This window comes from Gossypium arboreum, chromosome 11, assembly GCF_025698485.1.
Source record: "Gossypium arboreum isolate Shixiya-1 chromosome 11, ASM2569848v2, whole genome shotgun sequence".
Classification (NCBI taxonomy): Eukaryota; Viridiplantae; Streptophyta; class Magnoliopsida; order Malvales; family Malvaceae; genus Gossypium; species Gossypium arboreum.
This window is the reverse complement of record NC_069080.1, coordinates 9,924,042-9,938,998: the sequence shown is the minus strand read 5'-3', so window position 1 is coordinate 9,938,998 and position 14,957 is coordinate 9,924,042. Positions and strand designations below refer to the sequence as shown.

The 14,957-nt window shown below is 33.5% G+C and overlaps 1 long non-coding RNA gene across 1 annotated transcript; it reads right to left on the bottom strand.

The window, feature by feature from the left end:
* Nucleotides 1-6,564: 6,564 nt before the first annotated feature.
* LOC128283483 (uncharacterized) lies at nt 6,565-7,579 on the bottom strand. Its single transcript, XR_008273840.1, has 2 exons — nt 7,417-7,579; nt 6,565-6,731 (listed from the first exon to the last, which is right to left on the bottom strand). It is a non-coding gene; the product is annotated as an uncharacterized LOC128283483 (long non-coding RNA).
* Nucleotides 7,580-14,957: the final 7,378 nt, after the last annotated feature.

Sequence of the window (14,957 nt, the reverse complement as noted above, 5' to 3'; positions counted from 1 at the left end):
AGTTTTGAAGCTCGTCAAGCTGTCGTTCCCTGAACCAAGTACTAGTTCGCGAACTAGTGTGGACTCATGGTATCACTAGTTACGATGGGAGACACGTGCCAAGCTTCTTATGGGTGCTCTGTGAGGTTCCCAAAGTTCGCTGCACAAGGTATGCCAAAAATTATAAAAAGTTCAAAATTTTTTTTTAAAAAATGAAGTATAGGTGGATTGCCATGCAGACTAAACCTGTCCATAAGCCCGTTTGGGTTAGGCCTTGCCAAAATTTTAGGCATGTTTTTTGGGCTGACCCGAAAAATAGGTTTAAAATTTTGTCCAAGCTCGACTTGAATAAAAATGCAAAAACCCAAGCCTTGCCCACCGAACTATTTTTTATATTATTTTTATATAAATTTTAAAATATAATACATCAACAATACTAAAACATTAAAATAAATGTTTTCCAACAAACTGAAAATAAATTTTAAAAATATTTATACTTAAATAACACTAAAATAAGTATAACTTAACAAGCAAATGTCTCTAAAATAGTAACAAAATTATCAATAAAATAAAAGTTATACAATATCCAAATAATAACAACAAAATAATAGTAACATAATAGTGAAATGGTAGTAAAACAATAATGAAACAATAAGAAAATAGCAACAAAACAACAAGAAAATAACTTTTTTTTTGTCTTTTTGCTAATTCGAGTTGGGCCCAAGCCAAAAAAGAGTTACCCTAGGCCCTACCCATTTTTTAAATGGGCTTTATTTTTTGCCCAACTCTATTTTTCGGCCTATATTTTTATCCAAACCCTCTCATTTTCTAGGCATATCTTTAGCCAGGTCAAATGACCTAATCCATGGACAGGTCTAATATAAACTGCTATGTTTACAATTTTAACATTTTAATTATAATGTTTCTATTAAAAAAACAATTGTGAAATCAACTCATGTTAAAAGATTAAAAGTTAAATTTAGGTAAGAAAAATGTTATGTCACACATTAAAATGGAACTAAATTATTAAAAATATATTGAGGCACAATTAAGTTGATTGTTTACATATTGATGGGAAATTGTTAGTTAAGGGTCTGTGATTTTTACTAATATCTGAGGCCTTGAATTTTTTTCTTTACAATTTTTTTTTCATATTTTACCCACACAATTCCTCTTTGCTTTCAGTTGTTCAAACTGCAACAGAAAATAGAGATTCCCATTGTTGTCATCTTCTTGAAGCTTCATTTCAATTGTTTTTGGTCCAATGAAAGTTGAAATTACATTGTTTTGTTGTCATGTTTGTAGAAGCCCAATTCTGCCCAGCCCAAACAAATAAAACAAAAAAAACCAAGTTAAAACAAAAAATAATAATAAAGTCCAATAAAAAAAGTTTATTTACAAAAAAAACCTAAATACCCAATTACCTAAGCCCATGCCTAAATCCCCAAACCTAAAATAGAAAACCCTAATTCTTCTAAGCCTCCGGCCGCCGCCGCTCCCATGTCTTTGCCATGTCAGCATGAACGCTGCCCGAGGTCTGCCACCATTTCACCAAAATAGTAGGGGAGCGTTTCTCCCCACCGTTGACTCCACCACCACCTGTAAAAAAAAACACAAGGACAGAGACAAACACGCAAAACACAGTTGCTAAGAACAGTAGAAAAACTGTTATAGGCCAATTTTGACCCACATTAACTACAACCAAACAACCCAAATCAAATCCTTAAACCCAACAATATCCTAAACATCTAACATACAACCCATTAGCCCACATCCATTAAAATTAAAACCCTTACAAATAAACCTTAAAACCCAAGCCCATTTCCATACCCAACTAACAGCCCAAATTTTAGCCCAACAAACAGACCCAAATTCCACCTTCTATCAAACCCTAGCCCATCCCAATCAAATCAGCAACCAAACCCTAGGTACGCCGCACCTAGGGTCTTCAGCCTTTTAACCTCTGCCACCACCCACCGCCACTCCTCTGTCAGCCACCTCCTCCACCACCATTTGCACTTGCAAAATCAGAGAAGAAGTGACAGCAAACAAGTAGCAAAATCAGGCTATAAAAGCCCAAAAAATGTAAATTAGAGGGAATTTTTTTACTAAACATTTTTTGAATACAAAAAAAATAGAACAAAAAGAGACTCAAGCACCAATAGAAGCATTCGATCATAGCAAGAAATACTAAAACAGAGGAGTTAGATTCGGGATAAGGTGTTATTTTCGATCTATTTTCATTTTTATTTATTTACTTTTCGTAACTATATATACATATAAAGATCCATTTATTTTCTTTTACCATTTATATATACGAGTATTAAAAAACATAAAAAATATACAAAAAAATAAAAAATACCTTTATTTCGATTTTTCGCCACCAGACGGTGGTTTAAAGCGAGGCCATGACAGTCCGTGACCGGACGGTGACCGACCCTGTGGCCAGAAATCACAGCTCTCCCCCTCCCCTCTCTTTTTTTTTCTTCACTCTGCTGCAAATGAATTTTTTTGAAAATTTTTTGCCTTTTATAGCCTCCCAAAACGACGTCGTTTTGGGGGCTGCCTTTTAACCCTAAAACGACGTCGTTTTGCCCTTTACCCATGCACCGACCCGATCTGACCCACTCAAGGCCAGGATCCGCGTGTTTTTGAGCAGAAGGGCAATTTTCGCATTTGGCCGTTCTGCTTTTTCAAGCTTTTGCAATGAAGTCATTTTTTATTTTTAATTTGGCCCTGAAATTTTTTGCGATTTTCAATTTAGTCCCCGTTGATGTGCTGCGTTTTGATGGGAAGGAACAATTGCTGTTTCAGTCCCCTTATGTTTTGCGCGCATTCAAATAAGCCCCTTTCTTTTGTTCTATTTCGAAATTTGCCCCAAAACTTCATTTTTAATTCAATTTTGTCCTTTTTTCACTTTTTCTCATTATTTTATTTTAATTTTAATATTATGTATACTATTATATTTTATTCCTATTATTATTATATTTATTATTTATTAGCATTATTATTATTTTTACTTAATACTTACATGTATATATATTATATAGTATTATTAATAGTTTTTTTGTTATTATTATTTTCTTAATATTATATTATGTATATATTCTTTTAATATATTAAGTATATTTTAAATTCTATATTACTTATATACTTTAAACGCTATATCAAGTTCGTATATATTATGTACAGTTTTTCTTAAATATTATATTATATATATTTAAATACTAATACTATGTATATATGTTTTCAATATATATATATATATGTGTGTTTACGTATATATAGCGTTACTAATTTTCTTTTATTATTTTTATTTTCCCTGTATATATTGTCGTTTATATATTCTTATTATTACTATATCTATTATTAATTAGTATTTTACTATTACTATTATTAGTATTATTTTTAATCAATACTTATATGTATATATTACGTTTTTTAATACTATATTTTTAATACCATATATATTGTGTATATTCTTAATACTATATATTGTATGTATTTTTAATAACTATTGTAGTGGGCCAAATTTGCCCGGCCCAAATAAACCAAAAAAAACCATAAACATAAAATAAATAAAACAGTCCATTAATTAATGTCATTTTACAAACCAAATCATTACATGGCCCAACCCAATTACATGAACTAGACCTAAATGTAAAACCCAAGTTTTATAACAGCCCAATTACATGGCCTAATGCCCTATCACAAACCCAAATATCCAAAAGAGTCCCTCTAGCCCAAATCTAGTGGCCCAACACTTAAAATGAGCCCCAAATAGCCCGAGAGCCAAACCAAACTTCGGCAAACCCTAGGGCAGAGGGGTCCTCGCGCCGCAGCCTTCACCAGGTAGCCAAGGCCCAGCCCCCATGTCAGCCACCTCCGTACCCGCGCCAGCACAGCCCCGTACGCCTCGCGCCAAGGGCCAACGCACAGCCCCGTACTCGTACCTGCAAACAAACGAGGCAGAACAGCAGCAAATAGGAAATAGAAGAGAAATATTGTGTTTTATTTTGATTTTCCTTTTTTCTTCGGCTATAAAGCAGAAGTTTTGATCCTTGTAATCGGTTACACACAAGCAATACGAACGCATATTCACAGAATATACACGTAATAGAAAGCAAAAAATAGCAGATGTGATTTCTTCCTTCGAATCTCTTTACCTTTCTTCACATCGTTTCGTATTCTATGGGAATCATTCACCATTTTTTAAAAAAAACATAGTAAGAACAGTGACTGAGAAACCTTACCGCACGAGCACGCTACAGATTTCTCCTCCTCTCTTCGTTGAAATTGAAGTTGAGGAGGGATCTCCGGCCAAGATTCCTCCAGGCTCTAAGAGCATCTATCTGATGGAGATGAATCGACGCTGGAAGGAGAAAGTGTGAGGCTGACGATTGGGAAGAGAGGCTAGGGTTCGGCGGGCAAGCCTAAATGAGCCTTTATGGTGATTTGAAAACGTCGCCGTTCGAGCATGTCTCTGTAGCTCAAATACGGCGTCGTGTAGCGAAGGCGCGACCCGATCCAGTTCGTGGTCCTGATGACCCACGTGTTTTCGCGGTGAGGGATTATTTGCAATGTTGGCCCCTCTACTTTCGTACCCCATCCAAATCATCCTGCGTCATCATTCCATTTGCTTTTAATCTATACTGATGATTTGCGTTTGTTTGTAATTGGGCCCGTATCTAAACGCAACACTCCGAGGTCTGGTATATTGCCAATTTTAGACCCCAGGCATTTGCGTGCGTTAGGATTTAGTCCCCCTTTGTTATTCATTCTATTTTCTTAGTTTTGCCTTGTTGTTTCAGTTTAATTTCAACCAAGTCCTTGTTCATGTACATGCAAACCTTTTTGTTTATTTCAAACCATCTTAGTTATTTTAAACTTTGTATTAAATTGTTCATGTTACTCATTTTGAATAGTTATATATACATTTTGTTTTAAATATTTTTTATGCATATATGTTTTAAAGATTGTTTCATTATTTGTTGTGAGTTTTATTATTTAAATATTATTGTTTTAAACTTTTATGTATATATTAACACTATCTATTTTTAACGTTTTATATATATATTATTCATATATAAATCTTTTATGTATACAATGTTCTATTTCAGATTTCCTTTCATGAATTATATTTTAAACTATTTATATTTTATTTTAAATATATTCTTAAACTTCATTTATTTACTTTAAAATATTTTATTTATTACCTACTTTAAGGTTCTTCTTTCATATTATGTATCTTGTACTTATATATGTATGTATATATATATATATATCTATCTTAAACCATTATTCACTTTATTTACCACTTATTTCCTATATATATATTTGATCATGTATTTTAATACATATTCTTGCTATTCAAATATGCTTTGTATATATGTTTTACATAAAATTTAAGTTATTCATTTACATTAGTACATGTTTTTCGATTTACATACATTATCAAACCTATATTTTACATATATATAGTTTTCTTTATACATAAGCGTGCTTTTAAGTCCATTATAATTTATAATAAGAATAATTCAATCTTGAATATGTTTCTATGTTTTTTACAAGCAATTGTTTCTAGTTTATTTTCATACATATATATATATATATATATATATATATATATAATTTGTGATAAAATCAATCCATTTTTCTATATATATAATTCATATTTTTAATTTCATGTTATTTTGTATATAGTTGCTTCAAAATTCACTCATACGTATATAAATACTTTTTTTTATATATATATAAATTGTTTCAAATTCTAGCATATATTACTTGATTGTTAGTCCATCATTTTTAGTCCATTATTTTTGTGTCGTGTTGATTCTATATCGTTGGTACCTCATGTGTTAATTATCTTCACGATACTTCTTGTATATTTGCTACGTTGTATTTGCGCATTCTTATATGTCATTGTAACGCCCCCTTTACCCGAGACCGTCGCCGGAGTCGAGCACGAGGCATTACTAAACTTATTTGAGCACTTAAACAAATTTAAACAATTTATATCACACTTTCCAGACAAGCTGTCCAACTGTGTTATAGTTGCTAAATAATTCATATCTCGAGTTATAAAACTCGAAATCCAAATCCGTAAATTTTCTCTGAATTTATACTCATATATCTACTTACCAATTTTTTTCTATAATTTTTGGTCAAGCCAATTAGTACAGTTTATTATTTAAAATCTCCCCTGTTTCAGGGTTTGACTACTCTGACCTTTGTGTATTACGAATCAGATATCTCTCTGTACAGAGCTTCAATGACTATGCCGTTTGTCTCTAATAAAACTAGACTCAATAAGGAATCTGTACATATAAAGTATGACTTCTAATTATCTTTGTAAAATTTATGGTGAATTTCCAAAGTCAGAACAGGGGATCCAGAAATCGCTCTGGCCCTGTTTCACAAAAATTTAAACATCTCATAAAATATAGCTCATATACCTGTTTTGATTCTTCCATATGAAAATAGACTCATCGAGATTCGATTCCATAATTTATTCATTATTTAATTCCATTTCTACTATTTTTAGTGATTTTTAAAAGTCAAACTACTGCTACTTACCGAAAACTGTTTTAGTACAAATATTGTTAACTAGTTTATAACATATTTACTTCAATTCATTCAAACTCTATACATGCCATATAAATCTTCAAACATAAAACAAAAGCTACCGGAATTGATCTGGATAGTGTGCTTTGTTGTGTTGATCCGATCTACCCACTTCACTTCAAGTCAATCTACATAAAAATATTAAACACACACAAGTAAGCTTATTGAAGCTTAGTAAGTTCATAGGTTAAAAGTAATGCTTACCAAACATAATATTTCCAAACAATACCAAAACATTTACTAAAGTTTCTGCGATTCACAACCATTGTTATAATAATTCACATAGTTGAGCTCAACAGTAACAACTACTCAATCTCTTTCATTTGGATCACTTCTCTTTATTTCTTATAATCAAATTAGGAAACGGCTTACGAAATTGAGTACGTCGTTGCTCAATGCCACGATTCACAACTCAAGATGGTTTTCCTCATTGAAATACCATACCTACATTTTTTAACTCGGTATGGGAAATGCCATACCTACATTTCTTAACTCAAGATAGATTTGATAATACCATACCTACATTTCACATTTCAAGATGGATAATACCATACCTACATTTCACAACTCAAGATGGATGATACTATACCTACATTTCACACTTTGCCATGGAACAACCATGGTCTTATCCATCAATTCATCACACGTCACGATCTGAACGTACTCAATCCTGCGTTTTCCTAATTTGCATTTCCACATTTATTCTTTCATTAACAAAATCTACACAATCCCACAACAAATTCGTATATAATAACACATTATATACTTCAATCATTCACAAATAAACATCTAATTTCAACCATATGAACTTACCCGGCTAATTTGTAGAAGATATTGAAATTTTGGGACTATTCCGCAACTTTTTCTTTTCCTCGTTCTTCTTTGGATTCTTGATATGATGTAAAAATATGAAAAACCAGCTTTCTCCAGACCTTCTATGGCGTTTTGGCTGAGAAATTATGAAGAAAATGTCTAGATTTTTCAATTACATCATTATTTAACTATTAACTTTTATCTATTTCCAATTTTGCCCCTTGTTCACATTGTTTTCTTGCTTATTTCATACCCAAACCGTCCAGCCATTAACCTTTGGGTCTAATTGCTCTTTAAATCCATCTTTTTAAATACTTAAGCTATTTACTCACAATTTAACAAATTTTGTGCTATTTTCAATTTAATCCTTTTCAATTAATTAGCCATCCAAACGTTAAAATTTTCTAACGAAACTTTAATACTAACTCAATGACACTCCATAAATATTTATAAAAATATTTATAGCTCGATTTTCAACTTTGAGGTCTCGATACCTCATTTTTGACCCGTTTGACCTAATAAATTCTTTTAATTCACTAATTTCACCATTTCACAAATTCTTCTAAATTCTTACTTGACTCATAAATATTAAATTACTATCTTGTTCAATCTTATTTGTCGAATTTAGTGATCTCAAATCACCATTTCGACACCACTGAAAATTAGGCCGTTACAACTCTCCCCTTTAAAAATTTCGTCCTCGAAATTTGTTACTGAAAATAGATTTGATATCTTGTGATCTTATTGACTCCTCTGTTTCCCGTGTTGCCTCCTCCATACCATGTCGATGCCATAATACTTTAACCAATGGTACTCTTTTGTTCCGCAATTCCTTAACTTCACAAGCCAAAATCTTCACCGGTTCTTCCGAATAAGTCATATCTGGTTGAAGCTCAATTTCAAGATGGGAATTACGTGTGAAGGATCGACCTATACCGCCTTAGCATAGACACATGAAACACATTATGAATCTTCTCAAGTTCGGAGGTAAAGCCAAACGATAAGCCATAGGACCAACCCTTTCCACAATTTCATATGGCCCTATGAATCTCGGACTTAATTTTCCTTTTTACCAAATCGTAACACCCTTTTCCATGGTGAAACTTTTAAAATACTCGATCACCCACTGCATATTCTATGTCTCTTCGTTTTAAATCCGCATATGACTTCGACGATCCAAGCGACTTTTAGACTATCTCGAATAATCCGGACTTTCTCTTCGTTTCTCGAATCAAATCAACCCCAACTATTTTGATTCACTTAATTCGACCAACACAATGGAGTCTTGCATTTTCTACCATAAAGAGCCTCAAATGGTGTCATTTTTATACTAGACGATAGCTATTGTTGTAAGCAAACTCACCAACGGTAAATACCTTTCCCAACTGTCACCAAACTCGAGTATACAACATCTTAACATATCTTCTAAAATTTGAATCACTCGCTCGATTGTCCATCTGTTTGAGGATGAAATGTCAGACTAAAATTCAATCTGGTGCCTAAGGCTTCTTGCAATTTATTCCAAAATCTTGAAGTAAACCTCGGATCCCTATGCGAAATGATAGATATTGGAACTCCATGTAGTCTCACAATCTCGACACATACAATTATGCTAACTTATTAAGTGAAAAATCTATTCTGACTGGAATAAAGTGTGCTGACTTTGTCAATCTATCAACAATCACCCATATCAAATCTTTCTTTCTGAGTCACAGCAATCCTCGACACAAAATCCATTGAAATATGCTCCCACTTCCATTCAGAATCATAATGGGTTGTAATAAACCCGTTGGCACTTGATGCTCGCTTTAACTTGTCGGCAAATCAAACATTTTGCAATAAATTCGAAATTTCTCTTTTCATACCAGCCACCAATATGTCTTTTTCAGATCACCATACATTTTTGTACTACCCGGATGAATAGAATACATACTATTATGTGCTTCAGAAAGAATATCATTCTTTAAATCAGAATTATTGGGAACACAAATCCTATTATGATAGCGCAATATACCTTCATCATCAATACTGAATTCTGAATCTAAATTATCCCGAACCATTTGTCGTTTCAAAGACCAATTTTGGATCTTCATTCTGCAGCTTCTGAATTTGTTGAAGAAACATTGGTTTTACCTTCAATTCTACTAATACAACACCTTCTTCATTAAGAGCCAAATGAGCATTCATTGCCCGAAGTGCAAACAAGGATGACTTTCGACTCAAAGCATCAAGAACTACATTAGCTTTCCTCGGATGATAGTCAATAACCAAATCATAGTCTTTCAAAGAACTCTAACCACCGCCTCTGTCTTAAGTTCGTTCCTTCCGAGTCATTAAGTATTTCAAACTTTTGTGATCCGTATACATATAACACTTCTCACCATATAAATAGTGTCTCCAAATTTTTAAGGCAAAAACAATTGCATTAACTCAAGATCATGTGTAGGGTAATTCTTTTCATGTGGTTTTAATTGCCGTGAAGCATAAGCCACTACCTTTCCCGATTGCATTAACACACAACCCAAACCACTTAAAGATGCATCATCAGACACAACATACGGTAGATATACGATTCGGTTGAGTTAAGACCGGAGCTTCATTAACATTTTCTTTAATCGATCAAAGCTCACGACATTCATCGACCACATAAACTCAACATTCTTCTCGTAATAAACGAGTCATTGGTGAAGCAATCATGGAAAAATTCTTTACAAAACGGCGATAGTATCCTGCTAATCCCGAAAACTTCGCGACTTCGCTTACATTCTTCTGTTTTCCAATTCACCACCGCCAAACTTTACTTGGATCCACACGAATTCCTTCACCGATATAATATGACCCGTAAATCCAACCTCATGAAGCCAAAACTCACATTTACTAAATTTCGCATATAACTGCTTTTCTCTCAAAGTCAGAGTACAATTCTCAAGTCTTGTGCATGTTCGGATTCGTCTTTGAATAGACCAATATGTCATCAATAAATACCACCACAAATCTATCCAAATAAGACTGAAAAATTCGATTCATTAAATCCATAAATGCAGCAGAGGCATTCGTTAAACCAAAAGGCATTACCAAAAATTCAGAGTGACCATACCGAGTTCGAAAAGCGCCTTTGGCACATCACACTCTTTAACCTTCAAATGATAATACCCAGATCTAAGGTCTATTTTTGAGAACAACTGCAGCACCTTTCAGTTGATCAAACAAATCATCGATACGAGGTAATGGATATTTATTTTAATTGTTACCTTATTCAACCGCTCGTAATCAATACACAATCGCAACGAACCATCTTTCTTTTTCACAAATAAGACAAAGCGCCCCAAGGTGATGTACTCGGTCGATGAACCCTTTATCCAATAACTCTTACAACTGTGTCTTCAACTCTTTTAACTCACCGGTGCCATTCTATACGGTGTTATTGATATTGAGCTGCATCTTAATTACATCAATTGTGAATTCAACCTCACGATCTGGGGTAAACCGTAATTCCTCAGAAACACATCAAGAAACTCATTAACAATCGACAATTGTTCCATCTTCAATTCGAACCCCGAGTATCAAGAATATAAGCTAGAAATGCTTTATTACCTTTCCGAATCAATTTTCGAAATAGAAAGGCTGAAATAATCCTCGACATCATTCTTTTATCCCCAAACTCAAATGAAACTATTTCCCATCGACATTTTAAATCAATCCGTTTTCTCTACAATTCACTATGGCATCGTGTTCAATCAACCAATCCATTCCAAGAATAACATCAAATTCTCGGAAAGGTAACAACATTAAATCGCAGAGAATTCACGACCTTGTATTTTCAAAGGACAATTCACATATTAAATTAACCAACACACTTTGCCCTAGTGGATTAGTGACTTGTAATTCAAGGTCGATGGACTCAATCATTTTCTTTTCGACACTAATGCAAAGGTAAATATATGAATGTGTAGATCCGGGATCAATTAAAGCATACAGAATCATCAAAAGATAGAAATTACCACTATCACATCTAGAGCGAAGCTTCTTCCTTGCGGATAGCATATGTACGTGCAGTACTCTTGTCTCGATCGGTCAGCAGATCTCTCGTTCCCGAATGAACAGTCCAGAGCACTACTTTGACCGAACATTTACCTTTCGAGGAGTATTTGCTTGCTTCTCCCTTGTTCTCTATCTTCTTTTAATAATTGAGGACAGTCCGAATAAAATGATCAGTTCCACCACATTTATAGCAAGCTCCGCTCTTCCCCAACACTCACCAATATGAAATCTACCACAATTTTACATCTAAGTCTCGGAATATTTTGCACACTACTAACACTAGCTGCTGGTTTCTTAGTTACTCCGACATCTTGTTGAGTCGTTTTATCGTTATTCGATCGTTCGGATTATAACAGTCGACTGTAATCATTTCGAACTTTTGGCGAAAAAGTCGAAGTTGGTCTAGAGAAACTTCTTTTGTATACCTCTTTACCTCTTCTTTCTCTTTGCATCTTTCGTTATACACTTCTTCCATCTTTTGAGCTCGATCGACGTAATCACAAATTCTCGAATCTCTGTACCTCCAATCATCATTCGATTTCATCATTAAGCCCTTCTTCAAATCTAATGCACATTTCTTCCTCTGCTCGGTACAACATCCCGAGCATATCTCTTGAGATACACAAATTCTCTTTCATATTCGCCACTGTTTTATTCCCTTGTCGAAGATCAAGAAATTCTCTCTTCTTATCTAAATATCTCTTTCCCACATACTTCTTCTTAAATTCGCTTTTGGAAGAATTCCTGTAAGTTTATCTGCAGTACCATCGCCTCAATGGTTTCCCACCAATTATACGCTTCTTCTTTCAATAGCGAAATCGACATCCCAAATAGTCCTCCGGAGAACACATCATCTGCTTAAAACTCTCTCCAAACTCTTTAACCAATACTCGCTTTAACCGGATCATCGTCCGATCTCCTCGAAATTCTTCACTCCAAACTTTCCGAGTTTTTCAATTGGTGTTCTTTTGCTAGATTCATCTATTAAAGGAGGAGCAACCGGGTTGTAATCGTGGTACAAGAGGGGAGGAGGAGGTTGTTGTGCTGACTTCTTCCTTGTATTGTTTCATGATACCACCGATTCATTAATCCGTAAATCATATTTTTAAGTTCTTCCTCTCTCATCAAAGAAATCGGGACATTACCACTTGTTCCCCGCTCGTAAGTCTGTATTCTACTATTAACTTCCTCTTCCGACTAGCACCATCGGGTCTATCGACATCTTTACAATCTATAACAAAATTAGTAATTAGATCGGATCATTCACATCACACTATCACAGATTTATATGGCATGTATTTTAAACACTTTACACATCAAATTCGTTCCGAGAATCGACTAAACCAGGCTCTGATACCAATAAATGTAACGCCCCCTTTACCCGAGACCGTCGCCGGAGTCGAGCACGAGGCATTACTAAACTTATTTGAGCACTTAAACAAATTCAAACAATTTATATCACACTTTCCAGACAAGCTGTCCAACTGTGTCATAGTTGCTAAATAATTCATATCTCGAGTTATAAAACTCAAAATCCAAATCCGTAAATTTTCTCTGAATTTATACTCATATATCTACTTACCAATTTTTTTCTAGAATTTTTGGTCTAGCCAATTAGTACAGTTTATTATTTAAAATCTCCCCTATTTCAGGGTTTGACTACTCTGACCTTTGTGTATTACGAATCAGATATCTCTCTGTACAGAGATTCAATGACTATGCCATTTGTCTCTAATAAAACTAGACTCAATAAGTAATCTGTACATATAAAGTATGACTTCTAATTATCTTTGTAAAATTTATGGTGAATTTCCAAAGTCAGAACAGGGGATCCAAAAATCGCTCTGGCCCTGTTTCACAAAAATTTAAACATCTCATAAAATATAGCTCATATACCTGTTTTGCTTCTTCCATATGAAAATAGACTCATCGAGATTCGATTCCATAATTTATTCATTATTTAATTCCATTTCTACTATTTTTAGTGATTTTAAAAGTCAAACTACTGCTACTTACGAAAACTGTTTTAGTACAAATATTGTTAACTAGTTTATAACATCTTTACTTCAATTCATTCAAACTCTATACATGCCATATAAATCTTCAAACATAAAACAAAAGCTACCGAATTGATCTGGATAGTGTGCTTTGTTGTGTTGATCCGATCTACCCACTTCACTTCAAGTCAATCTACATAAAAATATTAAACACACACAAGTAAGCTTATTGAAGCTTAGTAAGTTCATAGGTTAAAAGTAATGCTTACCAAACATAATATTTCCAAACAATACCAAAACATTTACTAAAGTTTCCTGCGATTCACAACCATTGTTATAATAATTCACATAGTTGAGCTCAACAAGAATAACTACTCAATCTCTTTCATTTGGATCACTTCTCTTTTATTTCTTATAATCAAATTAGGAAACGGCTTACGAAATTGAGTACGTGTTGCTCAATGCCACGATTCACAACTCAAGTATGGTTTTCCTCATTGAAATACCATACCTACATTTTTTAACTCGGTATGGGAAATGCCATACCTACATTTCTTAACTCAAGATGGATTTGATAATACCATACCTACATTTCACATTTCAAGATGGATAATACCATACCTACATTTCACAACTCAGATGGATGATACCATACCTACATTTCACACTTTGCCATGGAACAACCATGGTCTTATCCGTCAATTCATCACACGTCACGATACTGAACGTACTCAATCCTGCGTTTTCCTAATTTGCATTTCCACATTTATTCTTTCATTAACAAAATCTACACAATCCCACAACAAATTCAGTATATAATAACACATTATATACTTCAATCATTCACAAATAAACATCTAATTTCAACCATATGAACTTACCCGCTAATTTGTAGAAGATATTGAAATTTGGGGACTATTCATAACTTTTTCTTTTCCTCGTTCTTCTTTGGATTCTTGATATGATGTAAAAATATGAAAAACCAGCTTTCTCCAGACCTTCTATGGCGTTTTGGCTGAGAAATTATGAAGAAAATGTCTAGATTTTTCAATTACATCATTATTTAACTATTAACTTTTATCTATTTCCAATTTTGCCCTTGTTCACATTGTTTTCTTGCTTATTTCATACCCAAACCGTCCAGCCATTAACCTTTGGGTCTAATTGCTCTTTAAATCCATCTTTTTAAATACTTAAGCTATTTACTCACAATTTAACAAATTTTGTGCTATTTTCAATTTAATCCTTTTCAATTAATTAGCCATCCAAACGTTAAAATTTTCTAACTGAAACTTTAATACTAACTCAATGACACTCCATAAATATTTATAAAAATATTTATAGCTCGATTTTCAACTTTGAGGTCTCGATACCTCATTTTTGACCCGTTTGACCTAATAAATTCTTTTAATTCACTAATTTCACCATTTCACAAATTCTTCTAAATTCTTACTTGACTCATAAATATTAAATTACTATCTTGTTCAATCTTATTTGTCGAAT